Genomic DNA, 20,066 nt, shown 5'->3' with positions numbered 1-20,066 from the left:
GCCATTGCTATGAACACCACCATGAATGGGCCTCACAAAGCTAATGCTGACAGAAAGAAGACAGACAAAAAAAAAGTAAAGTTCCATTTATAAAAAGCAAAAATGGTCAGAACTATTCTATAGGGATGGGATGGGAATTTGGGGCGGGGGAGAGAGGAGGTAGCAACTGGAAGGGAACATAAAAGAGGCTTGAGGGGGTGCTGGTAATACTCCATTTCTTTTATATTAACTATGTAAAAATTCACCCAGTTGTACTTTCATCATCTTAATTGTATGTTTCTTATAACTGTATGCACTTGCCTATATGTAGCTTATATTTCAATTAAAAAGTTCCTTTAAAAAAAAATTACACGAATGAAATAAAAACCCCTTACAAGGCACAGAAGCTTATGCAGTTTGCCCCAGGAGACCATTAAGAAACCGAATACTAAGGGATGTATTTCACGCAGGAAGAAAGAGACCCCGAGTGATATAAGAAATGAGCAACAGGGTAACAGAACAGTGAATGTGTGGCTAAAAGTAAATATGAAGGGTGTAAAACAATAAAAGTAATTTCCCACGAAATATAAAAACAACAATGGTAAAATTAAAATAGATCAAAACAACTTGAAGGAATCTCAAGAAAATTAGGCTGAATGAAAACAGTCAATTTCAAAAGATTAGATACTACATGGTTTCATTTGTATCAAGTTCTTGAAAACACAAAATTAGAAGTGAAGAATAGGTTAGTGGTTGTCAGGAGTTAGAGAAGCAAGGGTCTGTGGCTAAACAAGGACAGCACAAAGGATCTTTCTGATGAAACTGTTCTCGATCTGGACGATAGCCCTATATGTGATAGAGCAGAGAACAAAGTACACCCACACACCTGTGCATGTAAACCTGGTAAAACCTGAACAAAATCAGTGATCGCATTCATGTCTGTCTGTTTCCTGGCTCTGATATTGTATTTGAGTTTTGAAAGATGTTACCATTGGGAGAAACTGAGTGAAGAGTGCAGGAATCTCTTTGTATTATTTGTTTACAATTGAATGTGAATCTACATTGTCTCAAAATGAGAGGAAAGCGAAGAAATAAATTTAGATAGGCTACAATAGCATAACTCCAGAGGAATTAAAGTATTCTAAAGTTGTTGTATCACCCAGGAGGTAAACTTGAGACTTTCAGGACTTAAATATGCATGTTTAAGATTAGTAGGATAACCACTGAAAAATTAAAAAACAGAGGACTTCCAAATGACTAGAGAAGAAAAAACATCCCCCCAGTCCAAAGAGGGTAGGAAATCAGGGGAGAGGGAAAACAAGTAGAAAACATAAGACAAGATGATCAAACACGTACCATACACATCAAACACACACCATACACATCAAACACACAACCACATAGACAGGATCCAAAAACAGCAGGATAGGTAATAAATGCAAACTGACTGATTCAGTTAAAAATTGTTAAATCCAATCCCATACTGTTTACAAGAGTCTGATCTAAAATGTAGAGATACATGGGGCGCCTGAGTGGCTCAGTTGGTTAAGCGTCTGACTTCAGCACAGGTCATGATCTCACAGCTTGGGAGTTCGAGCCCCATGTTGGGCTCTGTGCGGACAGCTCGGAGCCCGGAGCCTGCTTGGGATTCTGTCTTCCTCTCTCTCTGCCCCCCTGCCACTTGCGTTTGGTGTCTCTCTCTCTCAAATATAAGTAAACATTAAAATATAAAGATAAAGGAGGATTGAAGAATATTGTAATATACATGTAACATACACACAGTAGAGCTTAGCTGAAGCCACTGTAGCTATTTTAATCATTTGCACAGTTGACAGGATACATCAATAAGGAAAACATTTAAATAGAAATTCAAGGGGCACCTGGGTGGCTCAGTCAGTTAAGCATCCGACTTCAGCTCAGGGCATAATCTCACAGTCCGTGAGTTCGAGCCCCATGTCGGGCTCTGTGCTGACGGCTCAGAGCCTGGAGCCTGCTTTGGATTCTGTGTCTCCCTCTCTCTCTGCCCCTCCCCTGCTCATGCTCTGTCTCTGTCTCAAAAATAAATGAAAACATTTTTAAAAATTTAAAAATTGTGGGATACAGCCAAATCCATTTTTAAATTTTTTTTTCAACGTTTATTTATTTTTTTGGGACAGAGACAGAGCATGAACGGGGGAGGGGCAGAGAGAGAGGGAGACACAGAATCGGAAACAGGCTCCAGGCTCTGAGCCATCAGCCCAGAGCCCGACGCAGGGCTCGAACTCACGGACCGCGAGATCGTGACCTGGCTGAAGTTGGACGCTTAACCAACTGCGCTACCCAGGCGCCCCGCAGCCAAATCCATTCTTAAAAGTAAATTTATAGTCTTAAACATGTACTTTAGAAAAACACTGAAAAGTAGAATCAATGAACTAAGCATCAGTCAGTAAATGAGTACAAGATAAAGAAACAGGAAAGACACAACAGAAATGAACAAAATACAAAAGAAACCCATAATAGAACCAACCAAGCTAAATATCGGTTAAGAAGAATAAAATTCACAAACCTTTAGCAAGAGTTAGCAAGGAAAAAAAAAATTAACAGCACACAAAGAGGATCATACTCTAGATCTGAAGACTTCCAACAGATAATATGCAATTATAATCTTATGCCAATAGATTTTTTCTGGAGAAATTGTTTTTCCTCTATACAAAGGTAGAAAAACTGACAAATTTTCTACATAGCAAACACACTGTATCCGTAGTCAAAATCTTCCCTTAACATTTCCATATTCCTATGGCTTCACCAAAATGGTCCATGAAACATACAAGTACAAAAAAAAAAAAAAAAAAAAAAGAACAAACTCTCAGAGAATAGAAAAAGAAGAAACACTCCCCAGTTCATTTTATCAGGTTAAAATAAAAATAACCTTGATACCAAAACCCAACAAGGGAAGTGTAAGAAAAGATACTTATAGGCCTGCTGTTATTCAGTGTGGATGAAAAGGTATTTTTAAAATGCGTTGGGGCGCTTGGGTGACTCAGTCGGTTGAGTGTCCGACTTCGGCTCAGGTCACGATCTCACAGTTCGTGGGTTCCAGTGTTGCCTTGGGCTTTGTGCCGACAGCTCAGAGCCTGGAGCCTGCTTCAGATTCTGTGTCTCCCTCTCTCTCTGCCCCTCCCCTGCTCATGCTCTGTCTCTGTCTCAAAAATAAATAAAACATTAAAAAAATTAAAAAAAAAATAAAGTGTGTTGAGAGTTTATGGTGCTGGCCAAGATGCGGGATTCATGTGACAGCCCATCCTTCTCCCTGATTACAATGAGAAACTCTAGACAAAATATGAGCGGCAATGGCTCAAGGACCTAAAAAGGAAATAGCAAGCAAATTAAGTAGCAAGCAAACGGAGACAAAGTCAAAACGTGGAAGAATTACCACTAGGGCAGGATGCAACCAACAGACTCTATTCTAGGTCATAAAACCAACCCCAACAATGTTAAACAATTGAAATCAAGCCAAGTACATTTTCTGATAACAGAATTAAACCAGAAACCAACAAATATTTCTGGAACATTGCCAAGTACATGGAAATTAAACAATGTACCTTTTCTTTCTTTTTTTTAAGTGTCTATTCAGGGGCACCTGGGTGGCTCAGTCGGTTGAGTGTCCGACTTCGGCTGGGGTCACGATCTTGCAGTTCGTGAGTTCGAGCCCCGCTTCAGGCTCTGTGCTGACAACTGAGAGATCAGGGCCTGGAACCTGCTTCAGATTCTGTGTCTGACTCACTCCTACTTACCCTCTCTCAAAAAAAAAAAAAGAAAAAGAAAAAGAAAAGAAGAAAGAAATTTAAAAAAGAAACATTAAAAATTTTTTTAATGTTTGTTCGTTTGAGAGAGGGAAAACACACAAGCAGGGTAGAGGGGTAGAGAGAGAGAACCCCAAGCAGGCTCCATGCTGTCCGTACAGAGCCCAATGTGGTCTCAATCTAACCAATCAGGAGCCGGATGCTTAACTGACTAAACCACTCAGGTGCCCCCTTTTTGTTCTCTTTTTTAAGGTAGGCTTCCCTCCCAGCAGGGCACCCAAAACAGGGCTTGAACTCACAACCCTGAGATCAAGGCCTCAGCTGAATTCAAGAGTCAGACGCTTCCTCCCCTCACATATGCTCATCTTTTCTGTTGGTTAAATTCCGTTTGAGTGAAATTATGTGGGATTGGTCTTTCTCTAACTTCTTTCACTTAGCCTAATATGCTTTAGCTCCATCGACATCATCGCAAATGGCAAAAAAATTTTTTTGATTGCTGAGTAATATTCCAGCGTGTGTGTGTGTGTACACAACATCTTCTTTATCCATTCATCAGTCGATAGACGTTTGGGCTCTTTCCATACTTTGGCTATTGTACATGATACTGCTATAACCACTGGGTGCATGTATCCCTTCAAATCTGTATTTTTGTATCCTTTGGATAAATACCTACTAGTGCAATTGCTGAATCATAGGGTAGCTCTATTTTTAACTTTCTGGGCAAACTCCATACCGTTTTCCAGAGCGGCTACACCAGTTTGCATCCCCACCAACAGCCCAAGAGAGGGTTCCCCTTTCTCTGCATCCTCACCAACACCTGTTGCCTCTCGTGTTAATTTTAGTCATTATGACAAGTCTGAGGTAGTATCTCATTGTGGTTTTGTATTTCCCTGATGATCACTGACGTTGAACATCTTTTCATGTGTCTCCCAGAAGTCTTCTTTGGAAAAGCATCTATTCATGTCTTCTGCCCATTTCTTAACTGGATTATTCGTTTTGGGGGTATTGAGTGTGTTAAGTTCTTCATAGGTTTTGGATAACTAACCCTTTATCCAATATGCCATTTGCAATATCTTCTCCCATTCTGTAGGCCACCTTTTAGTTTAGTTGATGGTTCCCTTTTCTGTTCAGAAGCTTTTTACCTGGATGAGGTCCTAGTAGTTCATTTTTGCTTTTGTTTCCCTTACCTCTAGAGACATGTCTAGTAAGAAGTTTCTGCGGCCAAGGTCAAAGAGGTTGCTGCCTGTGTTCTCCTCTAGGATTTTGTATATAGTGTAAAAGGGCGGGGTGTGGGGGGGTGGGCATGGAAACAGACCACAAGAGACTCTGAACCATGGAGATAAACTGAGGGTTGATGGAGGGAAGTGGGCAGGGGATGGGCTAGATGGGCGATGGGTATTAAGGAGGCCACTTGTTGTGATGACCCCTGGGTGTTGTATGCAAGTGATGAGTCCCTAAATTCTACTACTGAAACCAATATTGCACTGTATGTTGACTAACTAGAATTTAAATTAAAATTTGGGGGGGGGGTGGGAAAAGTCAGACACTTAACCGACTGAGCCACCCAGGCACACCTAAACAATGTTCTTGTAAAGGCTGTGTGGGTCAAAGAGGAGATCTCAAGGAGAACTAGAAAATATTTTGAACTGAACAAACATAATCAACTTATCCAAATTTGTGCTAAGAGGAAAATTTATAGCACTAAGTTATTACATCAGAAAAGTATCATCTAAGTATCTACTTCAAGCAGAGAAAAGCAGAATAAACCCCAAGTCAAGCAGAAGACTATATAGAAGACAAATCAGTAAAATTTAAAACAGAAAATTGGAAAAGTCAACGAGATCCAAAGCTGGTTGTTTGAAGAAATAAAATGGTTAAAGCTCTAGGCAGACTGACCAAGAAAAAGGGAGAAACACAGATTACCAACACCCAGAATAAAGAAAGGGGGCATGTTCCAGGCCCTACAGACATTAGACTAATAAAAGATACTACTAAAAAGAACTTTGTTTAGAAAGCCTACAGACTAGATGAAATGGATCAGCCCCTTGAAAGACAAATTACTGGGCGCGCCTGGGTGGCTCGGTCAGTTGAGCATCTGGCTCTTGATTTCGGCTCAGGTCATGACCTCATGGTTCACGAGACTGAGCCCTATGTCGGTCTCTGTGCTGACCATGCAAGCCTGCTTGGGATTCTCTCTCTCCCTCTCTCTCTCTGCCCCTCCCTAGCTTGCGTGCACACGCATGCTCACTCTCAAAATAATGCACGTTTTTTTAAAAAACGTGCATTGGGGCGCCTGGGTGGCGCAGTCGGTTAAGCGTCCGACTTCAGCCAGGTCACGATCTCGCGGTCCGTGAGTTCGAGCCCCGCGTCGGGCTCTGGGCTGACAGCTTGGAGCCTGGAGCCTGTTTCAGATTCTTTGTCTCCCTCTCTCTGACCCTCCCCCATTCATGCTCTGTCTCTGTCTCAAAAATAAATAAGCGTTAAAAAAAAAAAAAATTGTGACGTGAGATTACGTGATCGGTTAGATTTTGACCCTGGCGGGTGCCTGGGTGGCTCAGTTGGTTAAGCGTCCGGCTTTGGCTCAGGTCATGATCTCATGGTTCGGGGGGTTCGAGCCCCACACTGGGCTCTGTGCTGACAGCTCGGAGCCTGGAGCCTGCTTCAGATTCTGTGTCTCCCTCTCTTTCTGCCCCTCCCGGGCTCACCTCTGTCTCTGTCTCTCTCTCTCAAAAGTAAATATTAAAAAAATTTAAAAAATGTTTGACACTCTTTATCAGATTTAAACAAGCAAAAACACCTTCTAAAAGACCTGATACTTTTTTTTTTTAATTGTTTTTTCAACGTTTATTTATTTTTGGGACAGAGAGAGACAGAGCATGAACGGGGGAGGGGCAGAGAGAGAGGGGGAGACAGAATCGGAAACAGGCTCCAGGCTCTGAGCCATCAGCCCAGAGCCCGACGCGGGGCTCGAACTCACGGACCGCGAGATCGTGACCTGGCTGAAGTCGGACGCTTAACCGACTGCGCCACCCAGGCGCCCCAATGCACGTTTTTTAAAAATTAAACGTTAACAATTCGAACAATTTACAATAGCACTGAAAATGCAATGAAACTAGTAATCGATCTATGAAACGTGTCAGGCCTTAATGGAGAAAATCATAGCATTTTAGAATGTACCACAGACATAAGAAATGAGGAACTAAATGAAGCTCGGAGATTGGAAAATTCGCTACCGCAAAGCTCTCCGCAGAATGACCTATCGATTTAATCCCAATGGAAATCTCAACAACTTTTGTGAAAATACAAATTTTAGAATCGACTTCGCAGTCAAGTGCAAGAGGCCAAGGGCAGCCAAGATCAAGAGAGGGGAAGCAGGGAGATGGACACAAGGATTTTCTGATTCATGGAGGAAATAATCAGATGGGCCATGAAATTAGTACGTAGCACCACGAAAGAACAAAAGTGGACATATGTAAGGAAGCATCCCCCAAGGTTGCTTTGAAATAAACAGGGTTCTTTAATACCTTGAAAGCTGATTTTTAATTGGATATAAACCCATACAAGCCTTAACCAAAAAGCCTCATCTAATATCAAAGCCTTAATCTGCTGATAGACTGGAGTTCTGGAAAGCAGTGTGCAAAACCATTGCTAGAAGCTTTGCACCACTGCTCCCTGGCGTACCTGCTTCCCAGGGCTCGCTCTGGGCCAACAGCAACCACAGTGGCCGAGCCCAACTCGGACACATTTGCTATTTAGGATGATGGTCTTCACAGTGTCTGTTGACCCTGTACATAAGTCACATAGAAAACCCGAAGTATTTATATGGCCTTCTGCCCAAAAACAATCATTCCCTAGTATCTGCATTTATTACTAGGACTACTCCAGGAGACAGAAAAAAAGATTACAAAGTTTTACCCCAGAAAACATTTTCAGAAAAAAACAAACAAAACCTTCCTGAAATTTTCTACTTAATAAATCTGCCGAATAGGGAGGGCTGAAAAACAATTCATCCAGGTGTCTCATGAAAATGGCTATCAGGACACATTTCACTTTTTCACCAAAGTCACATCTCACTTTTACCACTGAGCTAACGTACCACCGCGGTTCTGAGAGACTCAGAGGCCAGAGACTTCAAGGTTCAGGTTGCACTTGAATTCCAGAAAAATAAAAGGCAAAACGTACAGACTAAATGTAAGGCTTTCTTCTCCTGCATCCTGTACCGAGTCTGTTCAGTGTCTGAAATTACTTGTTATGTTCGCCAGCGCCGCTCGGCAAGGGGACAAAACACAGGGAGTTAAAAATGTTTTTCTTGGGGCGCCTGGGTGGCGCAGTCGGTTGGGCATCCGACTTCAGCCAGGTCACGATCTCGCGGTCCGTGAGTTCGAGCCCCACGTCGGGCTCTGGCCTGATGGCTCAGAGCCTGGAGCCTGTTTCCGATTCTGTGTCTCCTTCTCTCTCTGCCCCTCCCCTGTTCATGCTCTGTCTCTCTCTGTCCCAAAAATAAATAAACGTTGAAAAAAAAAAAAAAAAGTTTAAAAGTGTTTTTCTTGAACATCCAAAGTTTCAATGGTTCTGTGCTGGTCAGTTACAAAGTAGTGATCTTAGAGATTTTTAAATCATCTTTTCATTTAAGGATGAAGATGCCAAACATTATTTAGCTTAAGTTTCTCCCATTAAGTGGCAAAAGTTTTTTATGCATATTTTCCTGATTTTCTATAAAAAAAGGGAATTTTTTTTTTTTTTTTAAAGCACAGTTCTGTGCAAGAGGCAGCAGTTACCGCCCGAGTCTATATGCTTCCCCTGCACTTTGAGACATGGTCTCAACGTCCTCTGTCTGTTGACCGGATCGGTTGAGAAATCTAAACTCTAGTCACCGTCGGGGCACTTGGGTGGCTTGGTGGGTTAGTCATCCAACTCTCGGTTTCGGCTCATGTCATGAGCGAAAGGATCTTAAGCAGGTTCTGTGCTCCGTGTGGAACCTGACCCGAGGCTCGAGCCCATGACCCTGGGATCATGACTTCGGCTGAAGTCGAGAGCCGGATGCTCAACCGACTCAGCCAGCCAAGCGCCCCCGCTGTAACCGTTGTATGTATACAGCTTAGCGGTGTTTTGGACGCTCACGTTACTGTACAACTATCACTTCTACCCATCTCCACAACTTTCCTTTTTAATCTTAAGCTAAAATCCTATGCTTAGCCACCAAACAGCACCCCCTCCTTTTCCCTAGCTGCTGGCAAGCTCTACTCTACATTCTAGGTCTATGGATTTGCCTGCTCTAGGGAAGAGGAGAACTAAACTTCCAGGCCCACGTTAGAGGCACTCCAGCCCCAGGTGCCAGATCAGCAAACCAAACTTCTGTGTTCCAGTAACTGCTCCCACTTGACCAGAAATGCCAAATGCTGAGCCAGCTCTGGGCTCTACGGATTTCCTCCTAGAGCTTTCTAAATAAGGTCACATATGCACCCCAGCCAATCACACCCTGCTCTGCATGGTTCCTCTAAAGCTCTATAAAACTCACTCTCGCCCAAAATCCCTCAGGAAGAGTATCCCACTGCTTGAGAGACACTATAGTCCCCCCTCGGTGGCTTATTTGCTCTTAAACAAAGGACAAGCATTCCTAAATTATTTTTGCCCTTTGACAGTAGAATCAGACAGCATTTATCCTTTTGTGACTGGCTTATTTCACTTGGCGTATGGTCTTCAAGGTCCATCCAGGCCGTAGCCTGCTTGCCTTTTTAAGGCTGAAACGTATCCCGTGTTATGTATAAACCCTTTGCTTATCTGTTCATCTGATGATGGACACCGGAGTTGTTCATCTTTCGGCTGTTATAATGAAGTGGCAAGCTTTTTTTAACTATAGATTCCCCCCCGCCCAAATATACACATTACACAGTCAATATAGCTTGCCCCGGGTCCATAAAGGTTGTCCTTTAGACTACCTTCTCCACGAACCTCGGTGAGGGAAATGCACACAGCTCCTACTTTCCGTTGATAAAAATCCTATTTAAAAACCTCTCATTCCTTTTTCATACCCAGAGGAACAAAATAGTATAACCGTGAGGAAAGAAGCGAACAGCTAATCACAGTTATTACAAACTGTGAAGTTAATAGAGAGCAATCTAAAATTTGAAAATGCCAGTCACTTATAAATTATAGGGGAAAAAAAAATCTGTGCTTCAGTGGGAAAAAATATGCAACGTTCACATCACGCCCTTTCGGGTCTTCCAGTCTTGTCTTGCACAGCCTGGTTCACACCAAGTTGAACAGAACCAGTGGTAACAGGGGATGTAGATGAATCTGTCCCCCAGAGGGGCAATTCTCCCCACACAGGGCAAAGCCACTTTTGCATCGTTGTCAAGTTTAATATTCCTGGATTGATTCCTGGTAAAACTGGATCCACCAGTCTTTCCCAAGGTTCTGCCAACCGCTTCCAGTCTCCCTGGCTCCTTCTCACCAAACCTCCCGCAGATGGGATACAAGTTCATTGCCAGACATTCTCTCATTTCACCTCCATGCCTCACCCAACCCAGGAGCTCGCAAACCCCACTTCTGAGGACAACCACCCTCCTCCCCTACCCTTCTACCGTCAATCAAATCTTCAGGAAGTAAAAGGAAGCCCACAGAGAAATAGGAGACCAGACCTCAAATCATAGACCTTCCACTTGAACAATAGGTCCCAAATTAATTCCTGGAGGGGGGGCGGGGAATCTTAGCTATTACAGTGGCCTTTCAAAGCTCAACATTATCTCAACATTATGAATATTTAATTCCCTTCAATGTATTTGATTTTTCTTAGAATTTTTCTCCCTGAGGAAAAATGATGAAAATATGGTAAAGAAACACTGCCCTGGGTCAATGTTTCTTTATCCATAGCACTAGAAGTTTTCTCTAATCTTGGACGTTTTCAATCCTGCCCACACTTCCATTTACTTATTCAATCCTTAAGGCCCTAACCCAGTGTCCACACTGAGAAAATGCTGGTGACACAGTGAACAGACAGGTGTGATTCCTGTACTCCTGGGGCTTACCACCTAGCTGAGGCAGGGAGTGGGGTGTGGAAATTACCACATAAGAGATTACAGAGATTTTTTTTTTAAGGCATAAAAATAGGCACAGTGGAGCTTTGGAAAACGAAAAAGCAATGGAAATTTAGATTGTTACATCACAGAAGAATGAGGGCTGTTATACATTCTGTGTTGGGGGAAAAAAATACTGTCCATAGGAAACTGATTTCCTAAGGGAGAAGAGTAGTGTCCCACACTGTAGTGGGGAGGTAGGGAGTTTAGAAATACTAGTTCTAATGCTAATTTAAATGTCCTTGGGACGACCACATGTCTGTACATTAGTTCATTTTTTTTTTCCTTTTTATTATTGTTTAATATAATTGATGGTCAAGCTGGCTTACATACAACACCCAGGGCTTATCCCGATATTAGTTCATCTTTATCTAAAATTAACTCAAGCTGAAGAGATGCCATTTGGAAGCAGCGGTGGCCAGCACGATCACCGGGAGAAAGCTCTAGCACAAACAGCTGGGACAAACAGACCCGACTCTCGCGCTAACAGCCTCAGTGCTCCTGCGTCATCACGTTCTCCTGCGTAACCACGGTCCCATCGTGTGTCCCTCAGGTTACAGTCGTGGGTCATCAAGTCACGACCCCACGATGATCAACAAATCGGCACATGAAGCGCCGGGCCCTCGGACAGCGTGCGTCACAAATGCGCCCTCCTGTTGGGGGACCGCGAAACGACTCACGGTTAGGTCTTGTGTGGAATAAGAGACCATCAGAAAGTGGGCACACGCGATCAGAAAAGGATGGAGAAGCGCCAGTCTATCTTCAGAGTCTTCGTGGGGTATTAACTCCACCGATTCAGAATGACAAGAGGACAGAAGTCATGGGTTTCTCTTAAAAGGCTTCATCCTGTTGTACCCCTGTCCGTAACCAAAGAAGTTTCATAATTAGGCTCATTGCCAATAGATTTGTTTTGTCTTTCCAGGACTTACTATACTTAGGTCGTGGGGCACCTGGGTGGCCCAGTCGTTAAGTGTCTGGCTTCGGCTCAGGTCATGACCTCACAGTCCAGGAGTTGGAGCCCCGCGTGGGGCTCGGTGCTGACAGCTCAGAGCCTGGAACCCGCCTCGGATTCTATCTCCCTCTCTCTCTGCCCCTCCCCCACTCACGCTGTCCCCCTAGCTCTCTCAAAAATAAACATTAAAAAAAAAAAATACTTAAGCTTTGTGGTCTCTTGAAAGTTTTGAAAATCCTGAATGTGCACACTGATGCGCATTGAGGCTAAGCGCTATGTAGTTAAGTTTTAGCTAACAGCTTAAGTGATGACCCAGGAGATTTCTCGGGTCAGAACTTTTGCCAAACAACGTTTTTAATTAAATTTCAAACCAACCGGGTTACATCATAAACAAAAGAAACTAATTTAAAACAACGAAAAGTCTCCAACGTTTTTTAGGAAAAGGGACAGCTTTTTTGCTCTGTGAAGTTTTAAGATCTCACACACAGGAAAGACACTGGCAGTGTAGATAGACAGGGAGAAACCTAAGGAACCGTTCCCAAGCTAAGAGAAGGAAGGAGGTGGAAGTTTCTAGAGGTTTCATTCTTCACCGGAAAAGCAGAAGGTTACAGTCTGCGGCGAGGCTGTGCATCCTTAAATAGGGCCCAAACAAGTTTTAGCTGTTGTGCAAATAATCAATAAGATGGGCTACCTCCAGGAGCGGCAATCGTGTTGCTGTTAAAGGGGAAAGGTCTGCGGTAGCCGTCTGGGGCACAGAGGCAGGGGGAGGCCACCCGTTGGTGATCCCACCTTCCATCCATCAGTCAAACAGCAACAAAAAAAGGGGGGCAGGGGACACGATGAGGGCAGGCAACCGTTCCTTAACTCTGCACTCAGCAACGGTTGCCATGAAGGATGTTCTTGTCCAAAACAGAGGAAATGTTTTTATACGTGGTATTTGTTGGATAGAAAGATGGGTAAAATGAATTCTATATAACGTTTCTTGCCCACTATTGTAGAATGGATACCTTTGGATATACATCTTTTTATCACTCTATGAGGAGAGCCCGCTCTATGTAAGGTAATAGGAGGGACACAGGCAAACCGCATGGAATAAAATAGAAACAAGGACTTAGTCCTACCTCTGACGGAGATTCTAAATATGGTGTGCAGATGAGGAGTACGTAGTAATAATTAGCTCGTTCAAAGAAATTAGGGTTTTTCAATTGCTGAACGGTAAAAATCCAAACGTTTATGCACTCATTGGAGAGGCTGTGGAAGACGTTCTCACAAAAATTACCGTTGGAAGTGGGACTGAACCAAACTAACACTGCCTTTGGGCAATCCTACATCTAGGCGTTTCTTTTGCAAGTATGCTTGCACAAAATGCAAAACGTGCAATGTACGAGATAATTCAATGCAACTCTGTTTATAATCGTAATAGTAGCTGTGCATTTCCTGCGGCTGCTGTAACCGTCTCCCATAAACATAGCTGCTTAAAACAACACAAGTTCGTTACCTTACAGTTAGTCCACAATGGGTCTCGCCCAGCTAAAATCAAAGGCGTATTCTTTCCGGAGGCTCTAGGGGAGGGTACATCTCCGAGCCTTTTCCAGCTTCTGGGGGATACCCGCATTTCTCTGGTTCCAACCTTCTATCACCCGAAGCGCTCACACCTTCATCCTCACTCTAGAGCTCCTGCCTCCCTTTTAAAAAAGGACTCTTGTGATTGGTTACGTGGGGGCCACCTGGATAATACAGGCTACTCTCCCCTTTTCACCACCCTTAACTTAATCACAGCTGCAGAGCCCATTTGGCCATGAAAGGGGACACATTCACAGGTTCAGGGGATTAAGCTGTTGACATGTTTTTACTCACCCTATCACGGTAGCAAAAGACTAAAGACAAACTGCCTATCAGTGGTGGACTGGTTAAATAAATTATGGCAAATTTATACAATGGAATATTATATAGTTGTTTCAAGTATGAGAAACCATGGTAATAAAAAGAAGGCAAAATATAACGTTAGGTGAAAAAAAGGAAAGTACAGAACAGAGAGGAATGTAGTATAGATAATATGCTCGAATATATGATTATATATATATGATATATTATATATATATTATACACACACACACACACACACATATATAAATAACGGTCTCACAGTGTTTGAGGGTCTGGAGTCTGGGATGCCTCAGCTGGGTGGGTCTGGCTCAGTCTCTTCAGAGATTACGGTGAAGTTGACAGCTGGGGCTGCTGTCCTCTCCCGGCTTGGCTGAGACTGGAGAATCTGCCCACCAGCTCACTCGCTGAGCTCTTGGCAGGAGTCAGTCCTCTCTGATACTTGGCCCCGTTCCTCGCCATGTAGGTCTCTCCATAGAATGCTTGAGTGTGTTCATGACATGGCAATTGGTAGGTGATCAAAGAAGAAGAAGAAGAAGAAGAAGAAGAAGGAGAGACAGAGAGACAGAGAGAGAGAGAGAGAGAGAGAGAGAGAGAGAGAGAGGCAGGGAGGGAGGAAGAGAGAGATTGAAGACCAGCCCAAGACAGAAGCCCCAGCCTTTTATAATCTAATCTTGGAAGTGACACACCACTTCTGCCATATGTCATTGGTCACACAGACCGGCTCTGGCACAGTGAGGCAAGGTACAGGTGAGAACACCAGGAGGCAGGAAGGCTCACAGGGAGCCATCTTGGAGGCAGGCTACCACAGGTCCTGCGGGGCAGTGCAGGGTAGGGCTCCGGTGAGTCAACATGAGGGAGGGAATAGAAATGTGAATGACTACAGTGAATGTGGAAGGCAAGGAGGAAACAGACGTAATTAGAATCGTAAGTACATACTGGGAAGCAGTGAAAATAAAAACACGGAGAGTGGGGTCTGTGCCAATTACCAACCCCCTGAGTCACTATTCTTGCCATGCTCACATCTGGGTTCTAGTCCCAAGCTGAAAAATATTCTCTCCCATCACACTGGAAAATTCTTTCATACGTGTTAGCGTCTCTCTTGTGCTAGGAGGTGCCTTAGGGAGGAGGGGCATGTCCTTCATTTTCATACTATCTGCCACCCTCTACCCGTAAGAAGAGCCAAGCTGTGGCTTAAGCAATACAAATTGACCGGCTCCTGTAGCATCAGTCCTGGCAGCCTTGAGAAACGAGTCTTTGTCTTCTCAACGGATTCCCCAACTCCTAAGTACATTTCATTTCAGAACATTCGTCTCTTCTGTTTCAGTGGCAGCAGTGACATTGTATCAGGATACAGAACTGACATCATGGACCTCCTGATAAGACGCAACGAAAGAGACAGAGCATCGTCTGTGTAACATTACATTCCTGGTACAAATATTTGACTCAAAACACCACGAGGCGACAATCAGACAAATCCAGCATGGAACCTTCTATAAGGTAACCGGCCCGGCCACTTCAAAAATATCAGTGTCGCGAAACAAAAAAATACGGAGACTGCTCTACACTAAAGAAGACTGAAGGACTAAGACAATTAAATGCCAAGTGTAATCCTGAAAAGGGTCCCAATCATTTAAAAAGAAAAAACCCAACAGCAACCATAAAGCACATTATTAAGACAACTGGGAAAATACTAATAGGGACGGAACATTAGATAATATTATTGTATCAATGTTAAATTTGGGGGTGTATTATTGTGGTATTGTGGTTACGGAAGAAAATGTCCTGGTTCTTAGGAAAAACATGCTAAAGTGTTGAGGACTGAAGTATTATGGTGTGTGCATCTTTCAAATGGTTCAAAAAGTGTGCATGTGTGTGTGTGTGTGTGTGTGTGTGTGTATCTGGGAAGGAAGAGAAAGAGAAAAATCAACTCTGGCATAATGTAAACAGTCAAATCCATGTGAAGAGTATGGAAGTGTTCATTGTATGACTTTGAACTGTTCTCTGGCTCTGAACATTTTCAAAACACACACACACACACACACACACACAGAACAGAATGCATAAGTTAGGACAAGGTGCATATTCATGTAGCTATAGTGCCCAAGAGACTACATCCAATCTGAAAAGCCCACCTCACAATTCACAGAGGGGACAAGCTAACCCTGAAATATCCTATCATTACAACTATCTGAGCCACTGAAATCAGGACGTAGATCTTTTCATTTCTTTTTAAATTTTGTTGGAAGTTTATTTTTGAGAGAGAGGCAGAGTGGGAATTGGGGAGGGGCAGAGAGAGACGGAGACACAGAATCTGAAGCAGGCTCCAGGCTCCAAGCTGTCAGCACAGGGCCCGACGTGGGGCTCGAACCCACAGACCATGAGATCATGACCTGAGCCGAAGTCGGACACCCAACTCACTGAGTCCCCAGGCGCCCCATCTTTTAAGTTGATTTATTTTGAGAGACAGAGAGACAGAGAGGGGCATTCGAGCAGGGGAGGGGCAGAGAGAGGGAGAGAGAGAGAACCCCAAGCGGGCTCTGCACTGTTAACTCATAGTGAAGTTGGCCGTACATCCCCCTACATTGGACCTTTGGCATTTGCTGAATCATCACTGGGTTGTGGATGACAAACACAAAGCAATATCATAGAGCTTTGAACGGGCGCGCTGAGCTGGGAGACAAAAACACTGGGTTGAATTCCCCCCAAACAACCAAGGCTTAAGGGGTGGTTTCTCCCTAGAGAAAAGGGAGCACAGACATTGAGCCCCCTGAGACCCACTTGAGGAACTTGCCGACCACAGAAGAGCAGAAGTCTGGGCGGTGTTAGGTGCTGGGAGCCAAAATGAATCAGAAGGCCTGCTGAAAGGGAAGGGCACTAGTAAAGACCCCGAGTTTTCAGCTCAGATCCCTGAAATGGCTACATCCTAAGAATAAATGCAAACTGAAAATAGACCACCCTCATTAACTGATGACGAAAGTAAATGAAATCCTCTATGGATAACGACTACCAAGACCTCTACGATTTTCACAAAGAGTGTTGAGTGTTCAATAAATAAAAAAAAAAAAAAAGAAACAGGAATGCCAAGATACGTGACCAAACAACTGAAAAACAGAAAAGAGAGACGAACCTATAAGTGATTCAGGTGTTGGAATGATCTGGCATGAACTTTAAAGGAACAGGCAATATTATGAGACTCAAGCTTTGAAATAACTAATAGCTGTTTCTTGATTTGGGTTACAAGTGTGGTTATCAGCTGGTTACAGGTGTGTTTACTTTGGGATAATTCATCAACCTGTATATTTAATACCGGGCACTTTCTTGCACACGTGTCATGCTTTAATACAACTTCACAGAAAATAAAAACGTGGGGACTTTGGTTAAATCTGGGCTTGGAGGGAAATTCACAGTCTTCAGTGCACATATTTGAAAAAGTAGGCTGAAAAACAATAAGGTTAGTATCTATCTCAAAAAATGTTTTTAATGTTTATTTTTGAGAGAGAGAGAGAGAGAGTGGGGGAGGAGTAGAGAGAGGGAGACAGAGGATCTGAAGCAGGCTCTACACTGAGCAGGACTTGAACTCAGAAACCATGAGATCATGACGTGAACTGAAGCCAGACACTTAACTGACTGACCCACCCAGGCACCCGTCAAAAGCTTTTTAAAAAGGAACAGAAAACTTGGGGCACCTGGGTGGCTCCAGGCTCTGAGCTGTCAGCACAGAACCTGACACGGGGCTCAAATTCACGAACCATGAGATCATGACCTGAGCCGAAGTTGGACACTTAACCAACGAGCCACCCAGCACCACTCTTCCAGGAATTTTAAAATTTCAGGTCTTATGTTTGATCTCTCGATCCATTTCAAGTTAACTTCTAATGGGAGAGTTGAACAGATAAATATATATCGGTTACAACATGTTAGAATAATAAAAGTATTAATAAAATCCAGACCCAGAACCCAAGAGGGAGAAAGTCACTCTGATTTAGGTTGGGAGATGGAAAATAGGCAAAGTTTCCAAGAGACAGTGAAGTGCAAGACTTGTTTTACGTTTTTAAATTTTTCTTTTTAATGTTTATTTTTTTGGGGGGGGAGGGGTAGAGAGAGGGGGCCAAAGGATCCAAAGCGGGCTGTGTGCTAAGAAACAGAGAGCCCAATGCGGGGGTGGGGGTGGGAGGGCTCAAACTCACAAACCATGAGATCATGACCTGAGCTGCAAGTTGGATGCTTAACCAACTGAGCCACCCAGGCCCCTGCAAGACTTGTTTGTTTGTTTTTTTATAAACACTGTTGTTTTTTTTTTTAATTTTAAGCATTTATTTTTGAGAGAGAGAGAGAGAGAGACGGAGCGTGAGTGGGGGAGAGGCAGAGAGAGAGGGAGACACAGAATCCGAAACCTGCTCCAGGCTCTGAGCTGTCAGCACGGAGCCCAACGTGGGGCCCGAACTCACGAACCCGTGAGAGGATGACCTGAGCTAAGTCCCACGCTCAACCGACTGAGCCACCCAGGGGCCCCAAGACTTGCTTTTAACCAATAGACAGGTGGGTGGGCAGTGAGTGCCTTCCAGACTGAGACTGGGAGGCAGCAGAGGAGAACGAGAGACCGTGTTCCTGAGACACAAGACCAGAGAAGGGTCCCTGACAACCTGAAAGGGGACAGGGCACAGCTACAAGAACTGGCACCTGGGGTCTAGGAGAAGGGAATGCCTCCTCCCTTCCTTCAACCTCCCAGGAGAGAAATGCCCCCCCCCCCAGCCCCCCAATGCAGCTGGAGGCTCCCAACCATAAGCATCTACGCCCCTGGCTCGTCACCAGCCCTGCGAGCACAAAAATGCAAGAACAGGGCTGTGAGTTGTTTACTGGGTGAGGAGTTCGCACCACCTTGGGTCCTCCATGAGTCATTCAGGCCATTCCGGGTTGATGCGGGTGTGCACAAACCCCTCCTGGAGCCTGATTGGCTCGCCCCGCTCCTGGGCGTGACCGGGCGGGTCCTCCGGAGAGGAGGTGAGGAGGCGCGTCCAAACAGCGTTCCCTTTTCCCGTCCAGAGGAGGTAAAATCCAAGTTAGCAGGAATAGACTTGGCCGAGGAATAATGCTGAGGTGAACCGGAGCTCCTGGTGCGACCCAGCGGCAACCATCAAGTCGATCTGCCCCCTTTCCGGGGCTGGGTGAGCATCTGGAGGTCAGGATTGCCATGATTTTAGCCTTTTGATGGGGATTTGAAACTACAGCTATTTAAAAGATGTTGCTTTGAAATTGTTTTTTTTTTTTCCTAAGTTTTGAACTTGGTTTATATAAGCATTTCTTTCTTTTTTTTAAAAAAATTTTTAACATTTATTTCTTTTGGAGAGACAGAGCATGAGAGGGGGAGGGGCAGAGAGAGAGAGGGATATGTGCATTTCTTAATGATAATATTTAAATTATAACCTAATTGATAGAATTAATATTCTTTAGGGGTCAAGACTACTTGAGGGGAAAAAAAAAAAACCCTGCTAAACAGATTTTTTTTAAAAAAACATCCTGGGCTTATGTAATTACTGTTAAACTTGTACCAGTCTCTTAGGTAATGAACACACCAGTATCTCATGGCAGTGAGCAGATTTTGCTGGGTGGATGATCTGGGGAGCCTTTGGTCTCAAAAATAAGATGGCTTGCCCATTTCCTTAATTTTATTGGATAAAATGAGATTCTCGAAACGTCTCCTTGAGGCTGGTGAAAAGGAAGGCCGTGTGTGTAACCAAGCTAACATTTACAAGCGCCTGAGTTGAATGAACTTGACCTGAAACAATCTCCACTTCAGATTCCTCTGGAGCACCGCCCTTTCTGTGGCAGAGCAAAATGGCTTTTGGTTTTAACTACACCTCGTTCTCGAGGAAATAAAGTTAGATAAGGCATTCAGCTGTTAACAGCCGTGCCAGCCATTCAATAAATGCTTCTTCGGGGCTTACTTCCCGTCAGGCACCAGGGCCAGAATGGCAGGCAGGGCCCTTTTCCACAACCCTACAATCTGGTGGAGAAAACAGATTTTTTTTTTTTTTTAAATTAACACAAGAATTACAATTGCGATCAGGAAGAGAAAAAAACCGCAAAGGTAGGAATAACATGAGGAAGGGGGCACTACCTACTTTAGGGTGTAAGGGAGGGATTCAATGAGGGGACGGCTATAGAGCGCCTGGCTGGCTCAGTCAGTAAAGCCTGTGACTCTTGAGCTCAGGATTTTGAGTTCGAGCCCTGCGTTGGGTATAAAGATTACTTAAAAAGAAATCTTAAAAAAAAAAAAAAAAAAGAAAGAAGAAGAAAAGGAGGAGATGGCTAAGCTTAGACCAGAGGATGCTGAGTCAGACCTGTCGGAACACCCTCAGAACAGGAGGGGAGAAAAGTTTGTGCAAAGAC

At 43.9% G+C, this 20,066-nt stretch overlaps 2 protein-coding genes across 4 annotated transcripts in view; one reads left to right on the top strand and one right to left on the bottom strand.

Moving 5' to 3' along the window:
- FANK1 (fibronectin type III and ankyrin repeat domains 1) overlaps positions 1-20,066 on the bottom strand; it is a 104,114-nt gene that overhangs the window by 79,797 nt on the left and 4,251 nt on the right. The window lies entirely within an intron of this gene.
- DHX32 (DEAH-box helicase 32 (putative)) overlaps positions 18,635-20,066 on the top strand; it is a 58,960-nt gene continuing 57,528 nt past the window's right edge. Inside the window, exon 1 of one of the 3 annotated variants that reach the window (XM_043597832.1) lies at positions 18,635-18,855. The gene's annotated coding sequence lies outside the window, so the exon portion shown is untranslated. The remainder of the gene's footprint in view (positions 18,856-20,066) is intronic. The other 2 variants (XM_043597833.1, XM_043597836.1) reach the window with 2 other exon arrangements.

The sequence above is a fragment of the Prionailurus bengalensis genome, chromosome D2, assembly GCF_016509475.1.
Source record: "Prionailurus bengalensis isolate Pbe53 chromosome D2, Fcat_Pben_1.1_paternal_pri, whole genome shotgun sequence".
Lineage (NCBI taxonomy): Eukaryota > Metazoa > Chordata > Mammalia > Carnivora > Felidae > Prionailurus > Prionailurus bengalensis.
This window is presented reverse-complemented; position numbering and strand designations above follow the sequence as displayed.